This window comes from Phocoena phocoena, chromosome 5, assembly GCF_963924675.1.
Source record: "Phocoena phocoena chromosome 5, mPhoPho1.1, whole genome shotgun sequence".
Taxonomy (NCBI): domain Eukaryota; kingdom Metazoa; phylum Chordata; class Mammalia; order Artiodactyla; family Phocoenidae; genus Phocoena; species Phocoena phocoena.
In genome coordinates this window covers 96,612,543-96,634,534 of record NC_089223.1, presented here as the reverse complement: position 1 = coordinate 96,634,534, position 21,992 = coordinate 96,612,543, and the positions used below count along the sequence as shown (strand labels likewise).

At 38.9% G+C, this 21,992-nt stretch overlaps 1 protein-coding gene across 2 annotated transcripts in view; it reads left to right on the top strand.

Moving 5' to 3' along the window:
* Positions 1–21,992, top strand: part of C1QTNF7 (C1q and TNF related 7) — a 136,420-nt gene that overhangs the window by 99,339 nt on the left and 15,089 nt on the right. The window contains exon 1 of one of the 2 annotated variants that reach the window (XM_065877876.1): positions 21,608–21,623. The exons of the other annotated variant lie outside the window; for it this stretch is intronic. The gene's annotated coding sequence lies outside the window, so the exon portion shown is untranslated. Of the gene's footprint in view, positions 1–21,607; positions 21,624–21,992 lie in introns of those variants that run through there. 2 annotated transcript variants of the gene reach the window in all.

Sequence of the window (21,992 nt, the reverse complement as noted above, 5' to 3'; positions counted from 1 at the left end):
ACAGAAGTTCCTCAAAAAGCTAAAAATAGCACTACCACATGACCCAGCAATCCCACTCCTGGGCATATACCCTCAGAAAACCATAATTCGAAAAGAGTCATGTACCACAATGTTCATTGCAGCTCTATTTACAATAGCCAGGACATGGAAGCAACCTACGTGACCATCAAGAGATGAATGGACAAAGAATATATGGCACATATATACAATGGAATATTACTCAGCCATGAAAAGAAATGAAATTGAGCTATTTGTAGTGAGGTGGATTGAGCTAGAGACTGTCATACAGAGTGAAGTAAGTCAGAAAGAGAAAAACAAATACCGTATGCTAACACATATATATGGAATCTAAAAAAGAAAGAAAATGGTTCTGAAGAACCTAAAGGCAGGACAGGAATAAAGACGCAGACGTAGGGAATGGACTTGAGGATATGGGGAGGGGGAAGGGTAAGCTGGGATGAAGTGAGAGTGGCATGGACATATATACACTACTAAATGTAAGATAGATAGCTAGTGGGAAGCAGCCGCATAGCACAGGGAGATCAGCTCAGTGCTTTTTGTCCACCTAGAGGGGTGGGATAAGGAGGGTGGGAGGGAAATGCAAGAGGGAGGAGATATGGGGATGTATGTATATGTATAGCTGTTTCACTTTGTTATACATGAGAAACTAACACACCAGTGTAAAGCAATTATAGGCCAATGAAGATGTTAAAAACAAAAAAGAAATGTTAGAATACAAACATGCAAGAAATCTGCTGTAAAATAGATCAATGAGAGAATAAAAAAAAGCAAACAGCAACAGCATATGGGCAATATTACAAATCTTTGAACGAAAAGATCTATGAACAGACACACATATAGAACAATAAAAAAATAAACATTTTTAATAAGTAGGTAATAATACCTACTTCACTAGGTGGTCAGGATTACTGTGGCTAGCATAGAGTAGGTGCTTAATAAATGGATGCTATTATTTGCTGCCTTCAAGTTAGGAATCCCAATAAATGGTGTTGACTCTTGGCCCCTTGAGGAACTTCCTCTGGGCTGCCAGGGGAAACCCTTCAGGTAGGTCCCTTGTCCTGACCACTGGTTAATGTCCTGAGAGGCCAGATATGTACGTCTCAGTGACCACAACTGCCCATAGAAAAAGAGCACCCCTGTGTAACCAGCTGCACAGGACAGCAGGTGTTTTTGGCTTCCAAGTTGCCCCAGAATCCAAGAGCAAGGTGGATCTCACCATTTCAACCAATGGCACTGATGTACTAGCAAATAATCCCACTTTCCATTTGCACCTTCTATGATTTTCCTTGGTATTTGTCACATGGCCAAGTTCTGCATAATGGATGCCTTTGAGCTCATCCTTTATTACTCTTAACAAACTGGAGGATATTGTTAGCTGGCCGCAAATGCTGCCTACTTCCTCTCCAGGCAAGGAGATGAGATCTCAGGTCCCCCTTCCCTTTTAACTCCTCTCTTTCCTGTCTTGTGAGGGTCCAAGGAGAACTGCTCCCAGGGCCAGGGATATAACCCCAATGAGCCACTCTAAAGCCAGAGTTGACCAGCTGACCTCAGAGGGCCCTCCTTCCTTTTTGCTTTGCCTCAAATCAGCCTGCTGGGCTCCAGCAAAGTGAAACTCCACACAGGATTTCTTGATTCCTCAAGTTCCATCCATGGTCTAGCTGGATATCTTAAGAGAAGCAGTTATTGTGGAAACTTGGGACCTAAGAACACTCTGCTTGAAACCAAACACTTCATACCTTGATTCCAACAATTACCAACTGGGTGACTTCAGACAAGTCCCTTACCCACCTAAAGCTGTAGCTTATGTAGATACGCAGTGGGAATAATAATATCCATTCAGCGTTCAGGTCCTCCTCTGATCCATGCACTTTTCTGGGAAGGAACAAGTCCGTGATTGTTGTCCTCAGGGAGCTTAGAATGTGGCATACCAACCTCATGCAACTGTTAGGAAGATAAAATAAACGTTAGGTGCTGGGACAGTGCTGGGCATGTAGTAAGCGTGAAATACCAGTTAGCTCTCGTCTTTGTTATCAGCATTATTATGATTATCAGCATTGCTGTGAATGCTTTCATTCTTTTACAATCCAGTTCAAGATTCAGACACTCAAAACGTTTTCAAACCAGGCATCTAGCTCTCATCAACACTTTAACATGGGAACTACCAATGAATGAGGTCTGAGTTCAATTAATATTGGTTTATTTATTTACCCATCCTGGAAAATAGTAGACGTTCAACACATGTTTGTTTACTGTGTATTTCCTGCCTTTGTAGATTTTTGTTTTCTTTAGGTCATAAAATCACAGAGTAGTTTGAATTATTGGAATAGTTTTAAATAGGAGAATGCTATTCTTCTTTCATTTAATCAATATTTATTTATCAAATGCTCATTGTTTGAATTCACTTTAGCAGCAGACTAGACGTTGGACTTGAAGGCAAAAAACCACAATGGCAGAGAGAGCCATTAAAAGGCTGTTGCAAGAGGTCAGGTATGAGACATCCAGGCCTAAACCGAGGAAAGTAGGAAAGTAGGAGAGTTATTTACTTGGCTGTTCATACACACCCGTTGTGTTTACTTCCAGAACCCGATCCTCGTTGTCGACTGCTTTTCATGGTCTTATTTGGGCATCTAATTAGAATTAGTCATTATATCAACTGGCATATATTAAGAAATTCTAGATTTTAGGCCTTGGCTATAAGTGAGTGATACAAAGATGAATAAGACAGGGTTCTTGCCCCAAAGGAGCACACTGTAAGGTGCACATTCTTATCCCTGAGTTTATATCAAGTGTAACTCAGGTATAAAAGACTAGCTTCCCCCTACAGACTGCAACCCCTTAAAAGTAGGAGTTGGCTTTCCCACACTTATTGGGGGCCTCAATAAACAATACCCCTGCTTCTCTGCCAGATTTTATGCAAATTGAGAAATAAAACGAAGCAGTTTGCATCCGTATTGTGGAAATAAATGAAGACCAACTAAATGAGAACAAGAAAAGGCTATTTATTCAGAGCTGGCTATAGCAAGGGAGTCAGCCACCAACACTTGCATTTTGGCAGAGATTCAAAAACAGGCAGAGGAGTGGGAAAGCTTTATAGTGGAAGACAGAGAAGGTTTCAGGTATGCCCTGACTGGAGGGAATTTTCATAGGAAAGCTGTAGGTGGGATAACCAGACAAGGGTCATCCTATGTGATTGATTGGGGTGTATATTTGGCTTTCTTTGGTTGGACTTACACTGGAAGTGGAGATAAAAATTAGGAAAGCTGTCAGTTATTATTCAAGTCCTGGCTATGTGGGGCTGATTGTTGCAGGGGTTATTGTTTGGCTTCCAGGATTATTACTAGAGACAGTAGTCTGACTTCCTGCACATCTAGCTTATAACAACAAGTTGGCCTCCTTGGCTGTTATGATAGGTAAGGTTGGTTTCCTGGGTAGGTTGCCTAAGGTTGTAGGTCAGAGTCTATTGTAAATATGGTCTGGCCATTGTCTGTATATTCAGTCTCTCAATTCCCAAACCCCCCCCAAAAATCTTGACTTTTACTTCACCCCATATAAAAAATTAAAAGCTATCATAAACCTAAATATAAAACCTAAAACTATACAATTTCTAGGAGGAAATATTTGTAACCTTGAGTTGAGCAAAGATTTCTTAAATAAGATATAAAAACACTAAATATAAAAGAAAAAATTTAATAAACTGCACTTAAAATGAAATGCTTCTCTTCAAAAGACATAACTAATTAAAAAATAGTCAAATCATAGACTGGAGAAACTATTTGTAAAACACACATCTGATATATATCTAGAATATATAAATTCTTACAACAAATGATAAGCAGATAACCCAAAGTGAACAAAAGATTTGAACTGATTCTTCAACAAGGAAGATATATGGATGGCAAATAAGTACATGAAGAGATACTCAACATCATTAGGGAAATTCAATTAAAACCACAACACAATACCACCACACACCAATTAGAATGGCGAAAATTTGAAAGCAAAATCAGGAATACGAAGTGCTGGCAAGGATCTGGAGCACCTAGAACTTTCATCCATTGCTGCTGAAAATACAAATGGCATATCCTCTTTGGAAAACAGTTTGGCAACTTCCTATAAGTTAAATATACATGTAACATATTCACCAACAATCTGTCTCCTAGCTATTCAGCCAAGAGAAATAGAAACACGTTTACACAAAGACCTGTGCATGAATGTTTATTACAACTTTAATTCAGAAGAGCCAACCACTGGAAACAAGTTTAATGTCCCTCAGCTTGTACATGGACAAACCAGCTGTGGTACGCCTATACAGTGGAATAGTGCTTAGCAGAGAAAGGAACATGGGTGACTCTCAAAAGCTTACGCTCCATAAAAGAAGACAGATTCAAGAGCCCACATGTTGTGTGACTCCACTTATATGAGATTCTGGAAAAGGCAAAATTATAGGGACAGAAATAAATCAGTGGCTGCCAGTGGCTAGAATGGGGGAGAGTTTTTACCACAAAGGGGCATGAGGAAACATTTAAGAGGGAATGGAAATGTTCTGTCTCTAGTGTGTGATGGTTATACTACATTGGTCAAAACTCATTCGACCGTACACATAAAAAAGAATGACTTTTACTCTTTATAAATTATACCTTTTTTAAGAATATTGCTTTGGTGTGATGGTAAAGGAGCTTCTTAAACCAGATTCCCTGAAACTGGGCAGAATTTCATCCCCAGTCAACAGAGCTGAACATACCTAGTTCTTCCCATATATCCCAAATTCATCCATTCTACTTTCTCTGGGGAAGAATAAATAAAGAGGTAGAGTGCTTGGGGAAATCCCTACTCCATGAAAATGAAAGGAACAGGGATAATGCAGTCTCCTCTACCACCATTCCCTGTTCCTTTAGTGTTAAACTTTGAAGTAGCACAATTTTTTTCCTGCAAATGCATTGTGTCCCTCTTTTTTTTTAAACATCTTTATTGGAGTATAACTGCTTTACAACATTGTCTTAGTTTCTGCTGTATAATAAAGTGAATCAGGTATATGTATACATATATCCCAATATCCCCTATCTCTTGCATCTCCCTCTCACCCTCCTTATCCCACCCCTCTAGGTGGTCACAAAGCACCGACCTGATCTCCCTATGCAATGCAGCTCCTTCCCACTAGCTATTTTACATTTTGGTAGTGTATATACGTCAATACTACCCTCTCACTTTGTCCCAGCTTATCCTTCCCCCTCCCTGTGTCCTCAAGTCCATTCTCTATGTCTGTGTCTTTAATCCTGTTCTGCCCCTAGGTTCATCAGAACCTTTTTTTTAAAATTTAGATTCTATATATATTTGTTAGCATATGGTATTTGTTTTTCCCTTTCTAACTTACTTTACTCTCTATGACAGACTCTGGGTCCATCAACCTCACTACAAATAGTTCAATTTCATATCTATTTATGGCTGAGTAATATTCCATTGTATATATGTACTACAACTTCTTTATCCATTCATCTGTTGATGGACACTTAGGTTGCTTCCACGTCCTGGCTATTGTAAATAGAGCTGCAATGAATATTGGGTGCATGTGTCTTTTCGAATTATGGTTTTCTCAGGGTATATGCCCAGTAGTGGGATTGCTGGGTCGTATGGTAGTTCTATCTTTAGTTTTTTAAGGAACCTCCACACTGTTCTCCATAGTGGCTGTATCAATTTACATTCCCACAAACAGTGTAAGAGGGTTCCCTTTTCTCCACACTCTCTCCAGGATTTATTGTTTGTAGATTATTTGATGATTGCCATTCTGACCATTGTGAGGTGATACCTCATTGAAGTTTTGATTTGTATTTCTCTAATGATTAGTTATGAGCATCCTTTCATGTCTTTGTTGGCAATCTGTAGATCTTCTCCAGAAATATGTCTATTTAGGTCTTCTGCCCATTTTCAGATTGGGTTGTTTGTTTTTTTAATATTGAGCTGCATGTGCTATTTTTATATTTTGGAGATTAATCCTTTGTCAGTTGCTTCATTTGCAAATATTTTCTCCCATTCTGAGGGTTGTATTTTCATCTTTCTTATGGTTTCCTTTGCTGCACAAAAGTGTTTAAGTTCCATTAGGTCCAATTAGTTTACTTTTGGTTTTATTTCCATTTCTTTAGGAGATGGGTCAAAAAGGATCTTGCTGTGATTTATATCATACAGTGTTCTGCCTATGTTTTCCTCTAAGAGTTTGATGGTGTCTGGCATTACACTCAGGTCTTTAATCCATTTTGAGTTTATTTTTGTGTATGGTGTTAGGGAGTGTTCTAATTTCATTCTTTTACATGTAGCTGTCCAGTTTTCCCAGCACCACTTACTGAAGAGGGTGTCATTTCTCCATTGTATATTCTTGCCTCCTTTATCAAAGATTAGGTGACCATATGTGCGTGGGTTTATCTCTGGGCTTTCTATCCTGTTCCATTGATCTCTATTTCTGCTTTTGTGCCAGTACCCTATTTTCTTGATTACTGTAGCTTTGTAGTATTGTCTGAAGTGAGGGAGCCTGATTCCTGCAGCTGCATTTTTCTTTCTCAAGATTGCTTTGGCTATTTGGGGTCTTTTGTGTTTCCCTACTAATTGTGAAATTTTTTTGTTCTAGTTCTGTGAAAAAATGCCATTGCTAGTTTGATAGGGATTGCATTGAATCTGTAGATTGCTGTGGGTATTATAGTCATTTTCACATTGTTGCTTCTTTCAATTCAAGAACATGGTATATCTCTCCATCTGTTTGTATCATCTTTAATTTCTTTCATCAGTGTCTTATAGTTTTCTGCATACAGGTCTTTTGTCTCCTTAGGTAGATTTATTCCTAGGTATTTTATTCTTTTTGTTGCAATGGAAATGGGAGTGTTTCCTTAATTTCCCTTTCAGATTTTTCTTTTTTTTTTTTTTTTGCAGTATGCAGGTCTCTCACTGTTGTGGCCTCTCCCGTTGTGGAGCACAGGCTCCGGACACGCAGGCTCAGCGGCCATGGCTCATGGGCCCAGCTGCTCTGCACCATGTGGGATCTTCCCGGACTGGGGCACAAACCCATACCCCCTGCATCGGCAGGCGGACTCTCAACCACTGCGCCACCAGGGAAGCACACTTTCAGATTTTTCATCGTTAGTGTATAGGAATACAAGAGATTTCAGTGCATTAATTTTTATCCTACTACTTTACCAAATTCATTGATTAGCTCTAGTAGTTTTCTGGTAGAGTCTTTAGGATTTTCTATGTATAGTATCATGTCATCTACAAACAGTGACAGTTTTACTTCTTCTTTTCCAATGTGGATTCCTTTTATTTCTTTTTCTTCTCTGATTACTGTGGCTAAAACTTCCAAAACTCTGTTCAATAATAGTGGTGCGAGTGGGCAAGCTTGTCTTGTTTCTGATCTTAGAGGAAATGTTTTCAATTTTTCACCATTGAGAACAATGTTGGCTGTGGGTTTGTCATATATGGCCTTTATTATGTTGAGGTAGGTTCCCTCTATGCTTATTTTCTGGAGAGTTTTTATTATAAGTAGATGTTGAATTTTGTTGAAAGCTTTTTCTGCATCTATTGAGATGATCATATTTTTTTTCTCCTTCAATTTGTTAATATGGTATATCACATTGATTGATTTGTGTATTTTTTGTAATGTCTGAAACATTTATATTAACATATTTCCATACACATAACCCAAAGAAAGTTTAGTATTAGTTGTTTTGTTTGTTTGTTTCTTTTTTTATACTGCAGGTTCTTATTAGTCATCAATTTTATACCCATCAGTGTATACATGTCAATCCCAATCGCCCAATTCAGCACACCACTATCCCCACCCCACCGCGGTTTTCCCCACTTGGTGTCCATATGTCTGTTCTCTACATCTGTGTCTGTGTCTCAAGAATTTTGAAGAATCCTTGCATTCCTGGGATAAACCCCACGTGAACATGGTGTATGATCCCTTTAATGTGCTGTTGGATTCTGTTTACCAGTATTTTGTTGAGGATTTTTACATCTAGGTTCATCAGTGATATTGGCCTGTAGTTTTCTTTTATCGTGGCATCTTTGTCTGCTTTTGGTATCAGGGTAATGGTGGCCTCATAGAATGAGTTCGGGAGTGTTCTTCCCTCTACTATATTTTGGAAGAGTTTGAGAAGGATGGGTGTTAGCTCTTCTCTAAATGTGTGCTATAATTCACCTATGAAGCCATTTGGTCCTGGGCTTTTGTTTGTTGGAAGATTTTTAATCAGTTTCAATTTCAGTGTTCGTGATTGGTCTGTTTATATTTTCTATTTCTTCCTGGTTTAGTCTTGCAAAGTTGTACTTTTCTAAGTATTTGTCCTTTTCTTCCAGGTTGTCCATTTGATTGACATATAGTTGCTTGTAGTAATCTCTCATGATCCTTGGTATTTCTGCAATGTCAGTTGTTACTTCTCCTTTTTCATTCTTAATTCTGTTGATTTGAGTCCCCTCCCTTTTTTCCTTGATGAGTCTGGCTACAGGTTTATAAATTTTGTTTATCTTCTCAAAGAACCAGCTTTTAGTTTTATTGATATTTGTTATTGTTTCCTTCATTTCTTTTTCATTTATTTCTCATCTGATCTTTATGATTTCTTTCCTTCTGCAAACTTTGGGGATTCTTTGGTTCTTTGTTCTCTGATTGCTTTAGATGTAATGTTAGGTTGCTTATTTGAGATGTTTTTTATTTCTTGAGGTAGGATTGTATTGCTATAAACTTCCCTCTAAGAACTGCTTTTGCTGCATCCCATAGTTTTTGGGCTGTCGTGTTTTCATTGTCATTTGTTTCTAGGTATTTTTTTATCTCCTCTTTGATTTCTTCAGTGATCTCTTGGTTATTTAGTACTGTATTGTTTAACCTCCATTTGTTTGTATTTTTTACCTTTTTTTCCTGGAATTGACATCCAGTCTCATAGCATTGTGGTCAGAAAAGATACTTGATATGATTTCAATTTTCTTAAATTTACCAAGGCTTGATATGTGACCCAAGATATGATCTATCCTGGAGAATGTTCCATGAGCACTTGAGAAGAAAGTGTAATCTGCTGTTTTTGGATGGAATATCCTATAAATATCAATTGAGTCTATCTGGTCTAATGTGTCACTTAAAGCTTGTGTTTCCTTATTTATTTTCATTTTGGATGATCTTTCCATTGGTGAAAGTGGGGTGTTAAACTCCCCTACTATTATTGTGTTACTGCCAATTTTCCCTTTTATGGCTGTTAGCATTTGCCTTATGTATTGAGGTGCTCCTATGTTGGGTGCATAAATATTTACAATTGTTATATCTTCTTCTTGGATTTATCCCTTGATCATTATGTAGTGTCCTTCTTTGGCTCTTGTAATAGTCTTAAAGTCTATTTTGTCTGATATGAGAATTGTTGCTCCAGCTTTCTTTTGATTTTCATTTGCATGGAATACCTTTTTCCCTCCCCTCACTTTCAGTCTGTATGTGTCCCTAGGTCTGAATTTGGTCTCTTGTAGACAGCATATATACAGTTCTTCTTTTTGTATCCATTCAGCCAGTCTATGTCTTTTTGTTGGAGCATTTAATCCATTTACACTTAAGGTAATTATCAATATGTATGTTCCCATTACCATTTTCTTAATTGTTTTGGGTTTGTTTTTGTAGGTCTTTTCCTTCTCTTGTGTTTCTTGCCTAGTGAAGTTCCTTTAGCATTTGTTGTAAAGCTGATTTGGCGGTGTTGAATTCTCTTAACTTTTGCTTGTCTGTAAAGGTTTCACTTTCTCCATCAAATCTGAATGAGATCCTTGCTGGGTAGAGTAATCTTAGTTGTAGGTTTTTCCCTTTCATCACCTTAAATACGTCCTGCCACTCCCTTTTGGCTTCTAGCGTTTCTGCTGAAAAATCAGCAGTTAACCTTATAGGGATTCTCTTTTATGTTAATTGTTGCTTTTCCCTTGCTGCTTTTAATATGTTTTCTTTGTATTTAAGTTTTGATAGTTTGATTAATATGTGTCTTGGTGTGTTTCTCCTTGGATTTATCCTGTATGGAACTCTCTGCACTTCCTGGACTTGGGTGACTCGTTCCTTACCCATATTAGGGAAGTTTTCAATTATAATCACTTCTAATATTTTCTCAGTCCCTTTCTTTTTCTCTTCTTCTTCTGGGACCCCTATAATTTGAATGTTGGTGTGTTTAATATTGTCCCACAAGTCTCTGAGACTGTCCTCAATTCTTTTCATTCTTTTTTCTTTATTCTGCTCTGCAGTAGTTATTTCCACTCTTTTATCTTCCAGGTCACTTATCCATTCTCCCTCAGTTATTATGCTATTGATTCCTTCTAGAGAATTTTTAATTTCATTTATTGTGTTGTTCATCATTGTTTGTTTGGTCTTTAGTTCTTCTTGGTCCTTGTTAAACGTTTCTTGTATTTTCTCCATTCTATTTCCAATATTTTGGATCATCTTTACTATCATTACCTGAATTATTTTTCAGGTAGACTGCCTATTACTTCTTCGTTTGTTTGGTCTGGTGGGCTTTTACCTTGCTCCTTCATCTGCTGCCTATTTCTGTGTCTTCTCATTTTGTGTAACTTACTTTGTTTGGGGTCTCCTTTTTGCAGCTGCAGGAACATAGTTCCCATTATTTTTGGTGTCTGCCATCGGTGGGTGAGGTTGGTTTTGTAGCTTGTGTAGGCTTCCTGGTGGAGGGTACTGGTACCTGTGTTCTCGTGGGTGGCACTGGATCTTGTCTTTCTGGGGGGCAGGGCCACGTCCAGTGGTGTGTTTTGGGGTGTCTGTGAAGTTATTATGATTTTAGGCTGCCTCTCTGCTAATGGGTTGGTTTGTGTTCCTGTCTTGCTAGGTGTTTGGCATGGGGCATCCAGCACTGTAGCTTGCTGGTCATTGAGTGGAGCTGGGTCTTAGAATTGAGATGAAGATCTCAGGGAGAGCTCTTGCCAATTAATATTATGTGGGGCTGGGAGGTCTCTGGTGGTCCAATGTCCTGAACGCGGCTCTCCCACTTCGGAGGCTCAGACCTGACAAAAGGCTGGATCACCAAGACCCTGTCAGCCACATGGCCATGTACATGGGTATTTTCTTGCCTTTTGGGAATCTGAGGTCTTCTGCCAGCATTCAGTAGGTGTTCAGTAGGAGTTGTTCCACATATAGATGTATTTTTGATGTATTTGTGGGGAAGAAGGTGATCTCTACGTCTCACTCCTCTGCCATCTTGAAGGTCCCCATGCAATAGGAGACTCCACTGAAGATGCCAACATCTGCAATAGCTAGAGATGCAGAGGCATTTTTTTTCAGAGGGTTTGTAGTTTGCTTTTTTTTTCTCTTTTCCTTTGTGCCTTATCTAGTTTCACTTGTTCTCAGGGTGCTTCATTCAGAGACCTCACACTCAGCACTTCAGATCAGAGTGCCCATTTCCCTTTTTCCCCTCCAGGAGTAGCTGGTTGCCTCTGCATGATGTCAATTGAACTGTTCCCAGTGTAATTCTTAGATACCATGTTATACTAACAATAAAAATAGAGAGGAACTGTAGAGTAGGTACAGAGAAGAAAAGTGAAGTAGCACATTTTAATAGAAGTTTCCCATTCTCATTGCCGTCAAGTGTGTTGAATGTCATGGAGACAGACCCCTAAGCCAAAATTTGAACAGGCCTTGGATTTTACCCATATGGGTAATGTGATCACTAGTGAAGGTGAAGGTTTTGGAGTCCATCTCTGCCACTTACCAGCCTTGCTCTTCTTTCTCTAACCTCAGCCCCCTCACTTATCATGGGAAAATCATACCAGCTACCTCATGTGCTCTTGGTAAAGAATAAGTAAGAAATGCATATAAAGCACTTAGGACAGTGCTCTGCCATAATAAAACTCTTGATAAATGGTAACTATTATTTATTTTCTATTATTCAATGATATGGCATCTCAGAAACAACTTTAAGTGTCCATCAATGGATTAATGGATAAAGAAAATGTTTTATATATATATATATTTTATATATATATATATATATATATATATATATATATATATATATATACACACACACACAATGGAATACTGTTTAGCCATATAAAAATGAAGGAAATCTTACCATTTGCAACAACATGTATGGACCTTGAAGGCATTATGCTAAATGAAATAAGTCAGACAAAGAAAAACAAATACAGTATGATCACACTTCTACATAGAATCTTAAAAAAAAATTAAAATGAACTCAGAGATGCAGAGATCAGATTGATGGTTGCCAGAGGCAGGGATGGGAGGTAGGTGAAATGGGTGAAGGGGGTCAAAAGGCACAAACTTTCAGCTATAAGATAAATAAAGCTGGAATGAAATATACAGCATGGAAACTATAGTTAATAATACTGTATTGTATATTTGAAAGTTGCTAAGAGAGTAGATCTTGAAAGTTCTCATCACAAGAAAAAAAATTTATAACTATGGATGGTGCTAGATGTCAACTAGACTTACTGTGTTGATCATTTTGCAATATATGCCTATATGAAACCATTATATTGTACATCTGGAGCTAATGAAATGTTATGTGTCCGTTATATGTCAATTTTAAGAACACACACACAACATCAGAAAATAAAAATTTAAAAAAACAGAGATACAGAATCTCTCATATGCCAAATATTTCTCAGGGAAATGTGCAAATTGAAGTCACTGTTACAAGAAGCATAGAAGTGGTAAAGCAAACACACAAAGTTTTGGTTCCTGTGGTTTGCCTTCCAGGTTAGGTTTTCCCCTGACCTCACCTTTCCGTCTGCACCATGGTGGGGATGGAGGTGGCCATGCCCAGCTGCACTGAGATCCTTCCCCAGGGCTGACAGGCTTCATTCTGTGCCTGTTGATTCTTAAGTGCCCAAGACAACGCAGATCACTCTGTTAGCCTTCGCATCCCAAGATTCCAGGACTCTCTAACATTTTAAAAACGAATGGACGCCAAGCGGGGGAAAGGAGGGGTGGGATGAATTGGGAGATTGGGATTGACATATATACACTAACTAATGTGTATAAGATAGATACCTAATGAGAACCTGCTGTATAGCACAGGGAGCTCCACTTCCCTGTACAGTAGAAACTAATACAACATTGTAAAACAACTATACCCCAATAAAAACATAAATAAAAAATAAAGATGATGCTAGTTCTCTCGTGTTTCCTAAATAATCTTAGTATGGTATGATAGGCTATGTTAGTAAAAGCCAAAAATTACACGTGGCAGCAGTATCACCCATCCTTGACACGTGGCAGGACTAAAGGCCAGCTCTGCACTGTAGTCTTTCCTGGAACACACGGACCCACAGACAGGCCTTTACTGGGCTCAAAACTTCTTGGAATTTCTGTAACAAGACATCAGAGAGCTCCCCTGTGGACTCTGAAAACTTCACTGAGAAAGCTTGAGACTACATAAAATTACATTTTGCAACTTTTAGTGCACAGTGTAGCAGTTTGTGAGTAAAGTGCTTTTAAGACATTTTAAGCTACTCTAAAGTAAGCCTATTTTTGATTAAAAGTCTCAAGGGCTGATGAAGCTGCACGGTGTCAATCACTCTGTTATTTATTATTCAAGATGATAATAATTCCTAGGTTTTCCTGAAATAGTTATGAAATAGATCATATGATGTGTGGAATTTGCTTCTAAACATACCAAAATGCAGGGGTAAGGGATTAGTTGAGTAGGGGTATCAATGAAATTATATTCCTCTCAGTAACTATTGAGCTGGTGGTGGGTACACAGCAACTCATCTTCCATTTGGTCTCTACTTTTGTGTATGCTCAAAATTTTCTGTAATTTTTAAGAATGTTCTTATGATTTAAAATATAAGAAGTGATATTTGCGGTAGAAAGATGAGAATCAAGTATTATGATCTGGGATAATACTACCATGTTAACTCTCAATTATCCACAGTAATAGGTATTTACGTGTATGAAAAATACTGCAGTGTCTTCTCTGTGTGAAGTCAGGAATCAGGTCCTGGTAACTAGATGTGCTGTACAGAGGAGAGAATCTTACAGGGGACCTGAGTTCTAACTCTGGTCTTATCCATAAATAGGGCCTTTGGAAGAGTCACTTTTCACTGAAGGTATTTTCTTCTCTATAAAATGGAAAAATCAGGCAGATGCCCTCAGAGGGCATCTTCCTTCCCTAATGACTTGAAATTCTCACTGGAGTGAGTTCCAAGGCATTAGAATCCTGTCTTCCTCTTTCAGCTCCTCATCTCCAGGGCCTGTGGTGGTACCTGGCACAGGTAGAGGTCATGACATTTGTTCATTCAATGAGTGTGTGAATTACCTTTTTTAAAATATGCAAACCACTTTTCTCACAAGAGCTTACATCTTTCTCAACAATGAAAGCAGATTCAGTTCATAAGCCAAATGAAGTCTGTATAGCTTATTGAAGTCACCTCAATGAGAGGCAGGAAAATGGCAGCAAGCATCACCTCTATTTGTATCAACTTCATTATTGTAACAGACTGGGGTTGAGGGGGAGTTGGCAGCCTGCCCCATAAAACCCTGCTCACAGCCTTTCAGGATAAAGACCAGAACCTTCCAAGCCCAGCAGAGCCCTGCTAGTTCCAGGCATATCCTCCAGGCATATGCTCTCCTTTGCTCTTTTCAATGACCTTTCAAAATCATCCTATTCCACCTCAGGGCCTTTGCACATGGCATTTCCTCAGCCTGGAAGTGTTTTCTAATTTCTCTTCCTAATTAATGACTGTTCCTCTTTTATATTTCAGGTCACATGTCATTTCTTTAGACAAGCCCTAGGTCTCAATTAGGTTGCCCTGCTTAAACACTCCCATAACACCCTGTACTTTCCCTTCAGAAAACACTTTCCAGAGTTTCCTGAATTTATTAAATGATCGCCTATGTCTTAAATATGATATAAATAAGAAATAACTTCATTTTTCTCCCATCACTTTTTCTAGTCAAATCCTGTTGGATCTTTTTCTCTGCCCTTTCGTGACAACTCAGGCAAATTCCTTAGCTTTCTGGTCACTTTGAGTGACATGAACAATCTCGTTGGTCAATTGTGACTCATTTTCAGACATTCAAAAGACAAATCTAAATCAACACCTCAATATCACATCCAATAGAAAGCTTGTTCTTTTCCAAGTCTTCAGCTCAGAATATGTTATGCTTTTCACTCTTCCCCCATCTCCTACCTCTCCTTCTACTTTGGGCATGTCCAGAGTCAGATCAGAAGGGAGGAGAATTAGAAAAATGTGACCAAAGTATGTTTACTTAATAGGTACTGGTATGGTTCTTTTCTGGCTGCCGATACCTGCTTGGTGCTCCAGGTATTCAAATGCTGGCTCTTTCTGGTTGAACATTTCCCGTGGCCATTAGAGGCTTTCTGAGGGACCTCCATGCTTTACAATTTCCTAATATGGGTGATAAAGTCCTTGGGTGATACCCTGCTTTGCCCCCATACCATCCTCAGCTTCTGCAGTCAGTGGTATGCTAGATGGCTTCTTACTGGATTCCTCATCCTAGAAGGACTCCCTCCTGGCTCAAGAGGTCCCACCTAAATGGCCCAATCCCAGTTGCCATCCTCAGTGTCATCTGCCTCTTGGGAAATTCATACATCCTTGCCTCTCCAATAGCTGCTTCTATACTGCTCTCTCTTCTCCAGACAGCCTTCTGCCTTCAGAATTCTCTAATTTCTATGATCACATAAGACATCAAACTTTAGGGGTAGGTCAAGCTCCCCCACATTTCTCTGATCCCATGAGAACTGCAAGGCTTTCAGTTTCACAGTTCAGTTAATATGCAACTGGAGAACAAGGTGGTTTCTTTCTTGCAGGCACCTCTGATACTAACAGTAATCTCTTGGGGTCCTTGCCACTAGTCTGGGAGTTGGGGAGGGGGTATTATTCCTCCATCTCCTCCCTCATAGGAAGGGAGAGGAGAGGTCCTTGGCACTCCCTTATCAGCTAATGACTCTCTACCTTGATGGCTCCCTTCAACTATTCATCCTTTTTGAATTTCTAGTTTTCTCTTATGTGGGTAAAAGTGGACTATAGCTAGTATCAGATATAGCTGGTTTTTGGCAAGTCTTAAATGGATGTATGGGAACTGATTGCCCATTATTCTCTGCCTTGAGTGCTCAACTGAAACTCCAAGATGATGGAAAGTCCCAATTAACATCTGCTAAACATAGTCTTATGCTTATTTGATGAATGTCTGTCTTCCCTACTAGACTTTTTCTCTCTAAGGGTAAGGGCTCCATGTTTGCTCCCCATTGAATACCAAGATCAATCACTCAGTATCTGGCATATAGTAGGAGCTCAATAAGTATGTAATGAGGTGATTAATAAAAGAACAGAATAAAAGAGTGAGAAGACCAGATCAGATTTATATCACTGACACTCCCTGGCTTGGAAGGACTAACAGAGGAGGCATCATTTGAGGAAAAGTAGATAAGGTAAAGATTCCCAATTTCTGACTGCTTATCAGAATTACCCATAGAGCTTTTGAAAAATATCAGTACCTAGAACTAATCCACTGGTGTGCTGATACAATAGATCTAGTTAAGAATCCATGAGTTAAGGTGCATAAGAGAGATCCAAATAATGTGCTAGGAGGGTTCGAAGGAAGGGAAGGCTGTACCTGCTGAGAGTATCAGGGAGGTTTTCTGGAGAAAGCAATGCATAAGGAGGACAAAAGTGAGCATATGAAGAAAAGGGCATGGGAAGGACATGGCCAACAGGGACTTGTAAGCAAGAGGAGATGATATAAGCAAGGCACTGAGGCTAGAAAGACAAGGTTAGATTCCCACCCGCACCCAGTGCTATGGGAAGGAAGAAGAGGAGTCAGGCATGCAATCCACCCACCTGCAAGTTGTGTGGATGCAGGAACCTTGTCTTGTAAAGTTAGAAACACCCTATGGGGATACATGGTACAGTGGTTAGGGGGGCCAACTGAGGATCAGCCTGCCCAAATTCCTCATCTATGAAGGGAGGATGATAAAATTACTCACCTCAAGAGGTTATGGTGAGGATTAAAGGAGAAAATGATGTAATGTCTTAGCACATAAGCTAGAACCTTCTTTTAAAAATAATTCTAGTACCGAGAATTGGCTTATATATATTCCCAGTGCTGTGCTGATTCGGCTTAGACCAGCTAGCAAGGGCCAACTCCACACAACTTTGCATTTAGTGAATATCAGGTTGGTAGCTTGAAATTGGCCATGATGGAAGTACTTACACCAAGGAAACTAACAAAGCTATCAATCTGTACCTGTTTCTTGAGAACTGGTTCACCAGCACACTGTGAGACGCTCCATGAGCGTTGATTGGATTGATCTAGATTGAACTGAATTCAGTTGAAAAGTGAGTTAAGGCTACAGGAAAATAAGCACAAGCTGAGAGGAGAAAAAAACGTCTGCCTAGAAAAGACAGAATAAGACCTTGGCCTCAGCATGAGTGGCAGGTGTAAATGGAACCCGACTTTTTCACTTTAAGCCAATACTTCCTTCAGCATATTTTTCTACCCACTTTTTTTTTTGCTATTGTCTCTAAAATAAGTGTGAAAATGATGAGTGAAATAAGCAATAACAAGCTTTAGTAACATCTGAGGTCTGAATGCTCTAGGAGACAATTTCAAAGATTTTATTCTCTCTGTGAAGAAGAGTAAATCCAGGAATATATAGACTATAATAAGTTAGCTAAGATGAAAAATAATGAAGAAAAACTCAAATATTGCAGAACAGAAAAAATAAAGTGATACTTTAATAATATAAGAAGCCTTGCCATCGAACACTAAAGGGAATTTAAGGAAGTTATGAATGACACAGAAAAAGCAAATATGAACACCCGTAAATTGTGTCAACACTTGGTCAAGTTAAGACAGAAAAATAAGAACACATCTACCTCTTTTGGAGGTCGAAAAATTTACCCATTTCTAAGCTCTTTGATGGAGATTGTACCAATGCAAAGAAAAATGAATGAGAAAAGCTCTCATGAGGCACAAGATGAGAGAATATTAAGAAGTCATCACTTACATGCACCCCAATATTCATAACAGCATTATTTACAATAGCCAAGAAATGGAAACAACCTAAGTGTCCATTGACAGATGAATAGATAAAGAATATGTGGTATATATATACAATGGAATAGTACTCAGCCATAAAAAAAGAATGAAATAATGCCATTTATAGCAACATGGATGGACCTACAGATTATCATACTAAGTGAAGTAAGTCAGAGAAAGATAAACGTCATACAATATCACTTATATGTGAAATCTAAAAAAAGATACAAATGAAGTTATTTACAAAACAGAAACAGACTCACAGATATAGAAAATAAACTTATGGTTACCAAAAGGGAAAGGGAGGGGAGGGATAAATTAGAAGTTTGGGATTAGCAGATACACACTACTATACATAAAATAGATAAACAATAAGGTCCTACTATATAGCACAGGGAACTATATTCAATATCTTGTAATAAACTATAATGGAAAAATTCTGAGAAAAGAATATATGTATATATATAACTGAATCAATTTGCTGTACACCAGAAACTAACACAACATTGTAAATCAACTATACTTCAGTAAAAATAAAGTCATCCCTTGTATACAAATAAATGAACATATCCACAGGCTGACATCCCAGAAATTAAGATTATAAGGACTGCTATTCTAGTCCAGCCTTTTAGAAGACCTCAGAGGGGAGTGTGGGAAGATCACCTTCAAGTCAGATAGTCAGGGCCTTCTTACACAAGACAGTGGGTTGTTCTGTGGTGTTAGGCTAGGAGTGAACTAATGAAAGAATTCAGCCTCTATGACCTATGTGCCAGTTCAAGTTCAAATATAGTCATGCCATTTTTCTTTCTTCCAATTAGTTCTCAGGATCCCATTTTTTTTATTATCAGGTAGACTAGTCAAGATCTAAATCCTCCCCTCCATGAATGATCTAAGAATTCTAGGGGCATTCTTGGTTCAAATGGGGTCATGTCTACTTCTATCCCAGGCAGAAAGTGAAAAACAAAAGTTTTGTCCCCTAGTCTTGTTGCTTTAGCTGCCACCAAATTGCCACACTCTAATTGTGCAGAATCTAGTAGATGCTTGTCCATTTGTAGGAGATGCTCCCACTAACCCCGGTACTACCGCCTTACTAAGTTTTAATATAATGACCCTCTTAATTCTCCACTGTTCCCCAAAGGAGAGCTGTGATGACAGAATCACTGAAGACAGACGAACTTTCAGCTTCATCCATGTGCTCCACCAAAACCAGCCACCCCCAAATCCTTTAATGCTTTTGGCCCAGACTCCCAAGTACCTCCCTCTCAATTCCATTCTGGGGTCCACAGTATCCGTTCTTCACAGCAGGCTTTGGACCAAACCAACCCTGTCGTCCATGACTAATTTCTTTAAGTTTACATCATGGAAAGAAGGGGCTGGGTCCTTGGTTCCTTCCTTTCCAGAAGGCCCTGGATGTTTTAAGTAAATAGTCTCAACCCCTCTCCAGCCAAGGGTCCCTGAGAGGAAAACCTTCATCAAACCACTACCAAGTGCTTCCCTTTATGCAGAGAGTCACCTGAGTAACCTCTCTCAATATCAAGTATCCCCTTCCAGGTGACTTGTATCTCTACTTGTATGTAAGGTATAGAGTGGCTGACATTACTTTTTAAGCTCCACCTCATGAGGCACAAGATGAGAGAATATTAAGAACAGTGAGAAAACTTAGAAATAATCAAGGACAACCAATTTATTTTTTTATATCTTTATTGGAGTATAATTGCTTTACAATGTTGTGTTAGTTTCTGCTGTACAACAAAGTGAATCAACTATATGTATACATATATCCCCATATCCTCTCCCTCTTGAGCCTCTCTCCCACCCTCCCTATCCTACCCCTCTAGGTCATCACAAAGCATCGAGCTGATCTCCCTGTGCTATGCAGCAGGTTCCCACTAGCCATCCATTTTACATTCGGTAGTGTATAATTGTCAGTGCTACTCTCTCACTTTGTCCTAGCTTCCTCTTCCCTCACCCCCGTGTCCTCAAGTCTGTTCTCTACCTCTGCGTCTTTATTCCTGCCCTGCCACTAGGTTCATCAGTACTGTTTTTTTAGATTCCATATATGTGTGTTAGCATACAGTATTTGTTTTTCTCTTTCTAACTTTTTACTCTCTATGACAGACTCTAGATCCATCCACCTCTTTACAAATAACTCAATTTCATTCCTTTTTATAGCTGAGTAATATAAGGACAGCCATTTTATTTTGAGGATGAGGAAACTCTCTCTGATTAAGGTCCTACTCTACTTTAGCAAAAGCTGTGCCTCAACTTCTATGCTCAAGGCATTATTTTTATGACTCTATGTTCGAACTCAGATTTTTGACAGCCAATAAATTCAGAAGACTATGTCCTCCAGATGGGAGGGTGATAGCTAAGGCAAAATAAAGCCCATGAATATTCTTGGTCAAATTTGTGATTCGTGCCCATTTCCCCAACTGGAAGTATTTCTTTCAATTTGCATTCTTAATAGCTTGAGAAGAATGGTGGGGAAAGCAAAATAAAAACAAAATTTTTCAGTCACTCAGTTTCCATAAACACCATCATGAATTACATACTGCTCTTGTAAGGATATACATGAAGTTCATATCAAAAGGACAAAAAGAAATTGATAGCACTGAAGATGAGTTGTCATAGGGTCTGGAGAACCATTCTGCCTTTTGAGTTGTGATCCATTCTCTATATGAACAAAGACCTATTAGTCTTCTGAAAATATCCAATCATTTATCTATTCAGAGAACAAAGAAAACAGCAGTACAGTATTCATCACCCTCTTTCATTTTGTAGCACATAGGATGAGGGACCATTTTCCTGCCGTATTTACCCAGAATAGGGACATCTTTCCTTGTTATCTCATGAGACACAATCCTACTGCCAGAATCTGAAGATTCTACATTGAAAATGCTCAAAAAGGACATAACTTTTTTCTCTAAGTTAACAACTAATTTCCAGTCAGTGAGTAATTTTTTTCCTGAAACATCCACTCAGTGGAAAACAAATGAAGAGGGGAAAAAATTAAGTAAACAAATCTGAAAACGAGGCCACAACACACAGAGATGGAGGCACCTCTACAGTTAACGGTCAAGAAAAGCAGGCACCTTCAGGTTTAACTCAAACAAAATCGAGGTTTTTAACTGGCCCTGATTGAGCATCACCCAATGAATGACTTTCAGTGCCTCTGGCTCTTTGGGACTAATGGAGAGAATTATTTTTAGCACAACTATTTGGAAACCTCTGAGAACTTGGATCTGTTTTTCTGTCTGGTACCAAAGCAAGATTTTCTCTGCGCTCCCATGAAAGATCCTCAGTCTCTTGTGGATTTAGAATTCTGGAGCAACCCACCATCCCAGAGCAAGGTATGGTGTTTACTCTTTTTTTAGAATTTTGGCAGATGTGGCTGCAATGTCCTATTTCATTATGGTAGCTTTTGAGTTTATTAAACAGATGGCTCTGGAAGAAGAATCCATGAAACTGAAGACCTGGTTTCAAATCTCTGGTCTGACACTAGCTTTGTGACCATAAACAAGTTACCTGACTTCTCTGGACATTGGTTCCCTGTCCAACCTACCACAAAAGGGTCCTTGGGAAGATGATACAGGCTTAACATTGCTCTGTAGATGATAAAATATTTGACAGATGTTAGAACAGATTACTGTTGTGCCATCATAGCCTTTTACATACAGCAGATGGAGCTTTATAAATTAGGAACTGTTTATAAGAATAAATATTGGTGAATATTTTCCTTCATTCAACTTTTGTTGAGCCTCTACTGTAGATCAGTCTTTGTCCTAAATGTTTGTGATAGAGTTTGCATTTTGGTGGAGAAAAAGCAATAGTTAGCCATAACACAATGTGGTTGTATGGCTATGCTGGGTGGAGTAGAGACAGGAGAAGGAAGGGACTTCATGGCCAACAGAAGAAGCTGTTCTGAGGAGGAAAACCAGGG